Source organism: Marmota monax, unplaced genomic scaffold (genome assembly GCF_021218885.2).
Source record: "Marmota monax isolate L192 unplaced genomic scaffold, Marmota_monax_Labrador192_F-V1.1 WCK01_AAM20220418_F8-fsc00014, whole genome shotgun sequence".
Taxonomy (NCBI): Eukaryota; Metazoa; Chordata; class Mammalia; order Rodentia; family Sciuridae; genus Marmota; species Marmota monax.
Window position 1 is genome coordinate 27,857,223 of NW_026695222.1, and position 7,540 is coordinate 27,864,762.

Consider the following 7,540-nt stretch of genomic DNA (forward strand, 5'->3'; position numbering starts at 1 on the left):
ATTCAAAATCCACACAGACAAAAACAAGAAACCAGAACCACAACCTGCTTAAGAATACACAATCTGTGATCAAGATAGTTAACAATTGCAAATTAACACAAACAGGAGTTAACCTAACCGTTGCTTGCATTTATATCTTTTAAATTCACAGTGTAAACAATATCAAAGAGTGGATGCTTATAAACTGAAGTTTTGTGAAAAATAACACCATTGTTATCACCCAGTGATTGCAATGGTCTGGACTCAGTGCTCATCAAAAGGTGCCCAGAGACGGAGAAAGTTTCCAAAATAAGGCACCCTGCCTGAAAGAGGAAGATCTCATTCACCCCTGAGTGCATTCACTGATCCATTGGAGGTACATGACAGATAGCAGAACCTAATTTATTACTTTTACAATATGAGCCATTTGTGAACCCTAATACGTTGACTCTGATTAGACTATGCTCACATTTAAAGTGGCAGTAAAAGGGAGGCAAACTTTCCATACCCATGCACTAAAGAGATGCAGAATTACAAAGGTGCCGTGGGCCTCAGTAGCATTTCCAATTTTATTTCAGGCAATTGTAGGTCGGTCTCACTTTTCCAACATCCTCTCGCCAAATTTTTCTGGATCGGGGTTCATAGTGTCCCCAATTTGTTTTCTGACTTTTTTGAGGAAAATGAGGCGACGCATTTTTACCAGCCTCTATTTATCCATGCAGAATTGTTCACCCTAGAAAAGTTCTGAGGAAGATGGAATAACTCTCTAAATAATAAAACCTTACAGGCTTTTTCTTTGATAATAACCCGTAGTAAAGGGGTATGGCGAAGTCACTGCCAGGCAGTGCCAGAAGATAAGGTCAGGAACTGGTATTTATTCATGAAAATAGTAGCAAGATAGTTCCGATTTATTATTTTTTAAGGTCCCTTGGAAATGCATGACAATGCCTTTAACGGGCCTTCTCTAAAGAATGTCAGCATAACAGCACAGGAAACCAAGGCTTCTTCTGTCTCAGGCTGCATTCTGGGATTCTGTAAAGTTAATGGCTTAAGTGCAAATCATTGTGCAGGCGGCGGCTGGAACCGCTTAACAGACTCCAGCTCTGGAGAAGAAAGTCTCCATTCAAAGGACATTTTCCCTTCTCCTGCTATTATAAATACACACAGGCATTTGAGAGCAAGGGATAATCCGTGGAGTTTTACAATGCTGGAAAGGAAACTGCTTTCCACCACAAATGTTCTGTGAATGGCGCAGGCATTGGAACATGAATTTGTTCTAAAGCAAAAGAATAATCATTGTACCTAGATTGCCTTTTCTTTTCCTCTGTCTCCCCCCTCTCCCTGGCAAGTGTTTATCAAAAATTTTTTGATGAGTATTTTATAAACATTGGAAATTTGGGTATTTATCCATATTAAAATGTTGCATGTGCATTTTAGGCCCTGTTCCTATCTGGGGAATATATTGAGCAATATATATTGCAATTTTTTAGTAACACAGATTTAAATAGCCCACCTATATTGAACTATAAAAATCATGGGCTCTGGAAATAAACAAACAGAAATATTAAATGTTGATTGTTTGGAGAAGAAGTTTTTAATCTCCTGGCTTACTAGTTATCACTAGAAATAGCAATTTTTGAAAATCTGCCCCATTTTCTTGAAGCCTTGAAAGAATGAGATCAACTTCTATCATTTCAATGTAGAGCTTACTTAGGAGTAACATGATGGAGCATCATCTTAACGAACTTCAAAAACAGCACCTGCTCGAATCATAGAATTGTGGCTTCCTTCCCTACTGACCTTATTATGCAATCAGTTTGATCAACTTTCACCTCAGTGTTGAGGAAAAAACAGATAATTTTCTGAACCATGAATACAAACTGTTACAACCTTCCAGCAAGGTTGTGTTGGATTCTCAGGCATTTTTAACAAAATATGAAAATAGGATGAGTCTAGATGGAACTGACAGTTAGAAATAAGCAAACGTCATTGCAAAGTTCCACAGTCAAGAACAGGATTTGCCTGTCCCTTAAAAGGAAACACCAAGGATCAGAGGCATCTTACCAAAGAGTGTGATCTGTTGGGAAGCAACACCCAACAAAGCGCTCTTAATCTCTCCTCTAATGGGCCTGCCTGCCTTTTCCTTTTGATCTCAGGTATATTAATTTGTAAAGTATCCTCTTAAAAAGCAGATATCACCATGGCGACAATCCTCAGAAACAGTTTTTATTAGAGTCACCAAGACTTTGCTTTTCTGTCAATCAATTGAGTGCTATGTTGTTCGAAGACTCTTTGTGTGAGTGTGTGTGGTGAGTGTGTGTGTGTGTGTGTGTGCACACATCCAGCCATTTCAGAGAGATCATGAAATTTGATTCCTATTGATATTTGTTTTAGAAAAACAATTTTACATACAAAAAATTAGGAATACATTCATCTGTTGATAGTTTATCCAGATTCTTCAAATCCATATGTAACTTCCATATTTGTTTTATGGAATTAGATTAGGAATTTGCCAAAGAACATTAGACGCAATGACACCTACATATGGCATGATCAAGGAGATCATGGGTGGACCAGCTGAGTGTCCACAGAACCCAGGTAGGTGGTACCAAGTAGCAGAATTGGTGGATGGGGATTGTGGAGCCGTGGGTCCCTTGTCTTGTGTGGAAGGTGGTCCCTAATCAGTCCAATAATCTCTTGATTTCTGATGTATCTCATAGTGTCAGGAGTAAAGATTCCTCAGGACAAGGAAAAAAAAATCAGAACATACTTGTAGAATTTTCTGAGTGTTCCTTCTTGATAACGAATTTAAACTTTTAAACAGTTGTCAATACCTGCAAGCCAGATTTTGCAACTTCAGGTCAGTATGTAACCTCTGTAAAGTCATTTTCCCATCTCCTTCAAGAAGACAGGATAAAGCCATGCCTAGGCTATGGTAAGCAATTACTGCTCCACTGTTAGCTCACAGTTGGATTAAAGACCTTATAAAAATAAAATCAAACACAGAAACCAGAGCAATGCAAAACGTCTTTTAAACCAAATTCTAGTAAACATTTCACACACTCATACTGTTGATTTTCACTCATTCATTTAACCACTATTTATCAGGGGCCAGGACATGGCTGGGGAGACCTGGGCATAATGAAGTGCGTGGTTGGTTGGTTGGTTAATACAGGGGCTCAGCCGGAGTCTGCAGGCTGTTGGAAATGACCCAACGCAACTGAAAACAAAACCAGGTCTTTGCTCAGCAGAAACCGAAAGACCACAATCTCATGATTAAATGTGAAACCCAGCATTTTTCTCACAAACCAATCTCCTAGAGTCCCTTGCCCTCTGGGATGCTATTTGGTTCCACTTCAGGGGTTGCAAGGTGCATGAAAAACACCACACCTGCCCTCAGCAGGATCAAGCAGATCAAGGGCGGGCCTCACACTTGGACCTGGCAGCATCTCTTCCCGCCCCGGGAGCTCTCCTCCTAGGTGTCCTTATTGTTCTCCAGTTTGTTAAATCATGTTTGTCAAGATAATTGGAGTTTGTAGAGTTTGATGTAGCCATTTAAGGTAAAAGGGACACATTTACTTTCTCACATAAAACAGGCCGATCCGTTTTCCCCAGCAGCAGTGTGCTAATAAAATATACTCTCTCTTCACTAAATGCAAGTAAATACTCATAAATACTTCCTCACCAGTAAAAGGCTTAACCCTTTATCACATTTAAAGCACTGGAACTGGGGTTGGAAGGAGATGGGACCTGCAGAGTTGCCAGCAACAGTGGGCCAAGGAGATGACTTGATTCAAAAATTAATTGAGCATAAACCTGGCTTTCCCAATCTCTCCGGCCTTCCTTCTCCTGCTTTCTATCCTCTTAGCATGCCTAACACATTTTTTATTAGAGGTGGCAGAAAGGAAAGTGGAGGCTTTTACCAGGAACACAGATTCATAGCTGCTGAACACAGCAGTGAACATTTCAGTTTCAAACTCACTGTGGGGCCTCGACTCCATCACAAGACGGGTTGAAAGATGTTAGAGCTCTTGTATTTGGATGAAATGTGGGAGACAGGGAGCAAGGAACATGCTGAAGAAAAAGACCCTGGGTGCTCATTGATTCTATTGTCTTGGTCCTTCATGTTCATGTGGTGGGAACTGTGCTATCAGAGAGAGAAAGGAGCATGAACTCACCTGTGTGTGAATTGTCAGACACCTTGGGTGCATATGGGACACAGTCCAGGACCCCTCATTTTAGAGATGGGAGGACTCAGTTCTAGGGCCACATGCACAACCAAGAACAGAAGCTGCAATAGAAATCTGCAGGGGGCGCTCTTTTCACCCTCTCTTACAGTGAGGGACGAGAGCTCAGATGGCTTGAACTAAATCCAAGACTGCCCTGTCTATAGCAAGGATGAGAATCTTTACCAACCACACCAGATTTGCTCCCTGGGTAGGTTGTTTGGGTTCATAAGTGTAAAAAACATGGATGGTGGCTCAAACACCTTTAAACGCACCCCCCCCCCAATTCAGAATGAATTGATACATTTTAAAGTACTGTCATTTAATATTATATAGAAATAGTTGTCAAGTCCATCAAAACAGTTTGGCAAAATTAAAAAATTTGTTTAAAGTCTCATTTTTTTCTTCTTCAAGTCAATTAATTGGTTAGGCTTATTTTTATGTTGAAAGGAGAAATTATAACTTTTCTTTTTGCAATACAAATATGGTCTATTTTCTCCCAAGATGGCACGGGCCCTTCTCTTAAGAATGGTGGAAAGTTAACCCAATCTGCAAGCAGCCCCATATCTTGTGGCTACCTTCAGTGTGAATTCTGTATACCCACCTGGTCAGCTCAGGGCTGTGCTTTCCTTCCAGTGCCCTCTTGGGTGGACATAGGCGTCTATGTGTGGAGAGCTTGCATCAGAGATTTAGACAGGCCAGAATCAGAGGACACCTGATGAGGAGATGTTTGTCCACATCTCCTGGGGCCATGGGAAACCTTTCTCCAGATTCCATTGCTCCAGTTACCATCCACATCATGTCACTCTACCCTTTTCTTCCCACCAAAAATCTCCTCTCTTTCCTATTTTTTCTTTTGTTCTTCTCCAAGTATTTGAGTTTCCAAAATTCTTGTCTTTCCTTTCAACCATGGGAAAGATTGACAGTTCCATCTACTTCCATATGCAAGAGTTACCACTTTGGGGAATGCAAAATACCAGTGTCCACTGGTATTCAGCCTTAGGGAATTATCAGCAAGGTCAGGGAAATAAAAGTTTAGAGGAGAACCCATGGAAAACTTGGGAAGTGTCAGAATAATGAAGGCTGAGAGTAGGACTAATCCTGAGTGCCGGACTCATTTTCATAGCCAACATGTCCAATTTCTCTGTAATAAGAGGACTCCTGCATTAGCCTTTTAGCTCAACCAGCTCAAACTTCAGCTAGTTATTAAAAATAATTTCATTCCTCCCATTATATTGAGAAAATTTCTGAAGTAATATAGATAGATTGATTTCCATGATATTTTAATGTTAAAGTACATGGACAAACTGAATGAAAGCAGGTAAAGCGTCACCTAATGGAGGGTCTGTTTTAATAGGTGGATAAAAATGATTTGCAGTTTAAGCACAGCTTCTCCGCAGAGATAGAAGAAGCTGGAATAGGCTGATGCCATTATTTAAGGGCACGCATAAATTAATATTCAAACCTGTTTGAAAATTAAGTCTTTGTTTTATGCTATGTTTAAAAAGGATGATGTTTATCAGCAAAATGTATGACTGTTTTTATTGCAGGTTGGAATTTGAAGGTTTTACAAGCTATAAATAGTGATTATATATTTACAGCTTATATATTGACAGTCTTTATCATTATTTTCCTTTATGACTATGGTGAGACTATTTGGGATGAAATACATAAGAAATTCACTGAGTAATTAAATGACAGAATAAGTATAAATTCATATTACATTGCGTGGTTCTTGACTTAAAAAGCTTTAGAGAAATTCTTGTTATCATTCTTAATGTTATGATGATGATGATGATGAAGATCATGTAATTTGGGGATGGAGGCCTTAAATAGAATCCCAAAGATTAGATAATATCAGACATTTACTAAGAGGCCCAATGGGAATTAAGAGGATTCTGACTCCACCACACTTTTGCAAGCATATGATTTACTAAGAACAAGTGAGTGTGTACACATGTGTATGCACGAGAACACGCACGCACACATGCACACACGCACACATGCACACACACACACACATCCTACACACACATCTTGTGTCCAGAGCACCTATAGAAGGCCTAATACCCAAAGTATAAAACAGTAGCTTCTGCACTGATCCTCAATGGCAGAACCCAATGCTAAGTGAGAACAGGAGTGTTCTGTCCTTGCAGTGGTTTTCTTGGCAAAAATGGGAAGCCACAGACAAGGGAGCAGAGGAAAAGTAGAACTGTAATTCGCCAAACTTCTAGCACTTTAGAACATCAACCTAAATAGCATAGAGTATCTATCACTCAATCAATCTCTGTCTCTCTCATTCTATCATAGCCTATCTTCCCAAGGGTTAAAGAATATTATTCCAAATTTTTGACATGTGATTTCCTATCAAATTCCAGCATATACAAAGTACCTTTAAAAGATCTTTAAAATAGATATAATAAAAAGAACTTGGCTGCAACTTTCTCAAAGTGAGCACTTCCCTTCATGTGTGCTGGTGTCACTGGCTGATGAACACGGTGACTGCCAGCCTGGCCCTTGAAGGTGAGAGAAGACTGCCCACCATTGCCAGTAGAGGCCTGGTCCAGACAGACACCTGGAGGATCCCCAGGTCTACAGATCTCTCAGCCTCGCTGTCTTTGTACCTACTCCTCGTCCTCTCTGAATCAACAGCTCTTCTCCATTCCGCAACATAAACGTTTATATGTCAACGAGCATCGAAATAACATAAGAGGGTCTGCCCCTTCTCTCTTCTCCCAGGCCTGCTCTCCACTTTACTAATGGAACAAGCAGACAGTTTATTTTTCATGCGCCGTTTCAGTGTACTGCGTGAGCAAGTGCCAGCTGACTCAGCACATCCTGGGCTAGAGGAGTGTCACGGAATGGAGAGCGGGGACCTAAACAGCTAAGGGCAATGAATAGTGGATGCCCACCGCCATCCATCTCTCCTACCAGATTATTGCACAGGGGGATTTTTCACTGGTAGTGACTTTCCCCTGAAATTTCAAAGATGTGTGCATTTCTCTTAGGAAAGAATCTTACTCAGGAACAGACTATTTTCTTTCTTTCTCTCTACTTCCCTTTATTCTTTGGTGATGTCTGAAACAAAGGTCCTATTAATGGCATTTATTTTACCATGTTGTGCAGTGATTAGACAAGTGATGATTTTTATAGACATTCTATCCCCAAAACATGTTGCTTGTTTCCAAGCCCAGGCCCGTGGCTTTGAAAAAATGAAGGAGGCTCAAAAGAAGAAGGAAGGGAGAGAAGAATGGCAGGTGGACAGTCAAGGAGATGGAAAGAGGGAAGGAAGAAAGGAGAAATGATGGAGGGAAAGGAATGGGTTGAATTTGTTT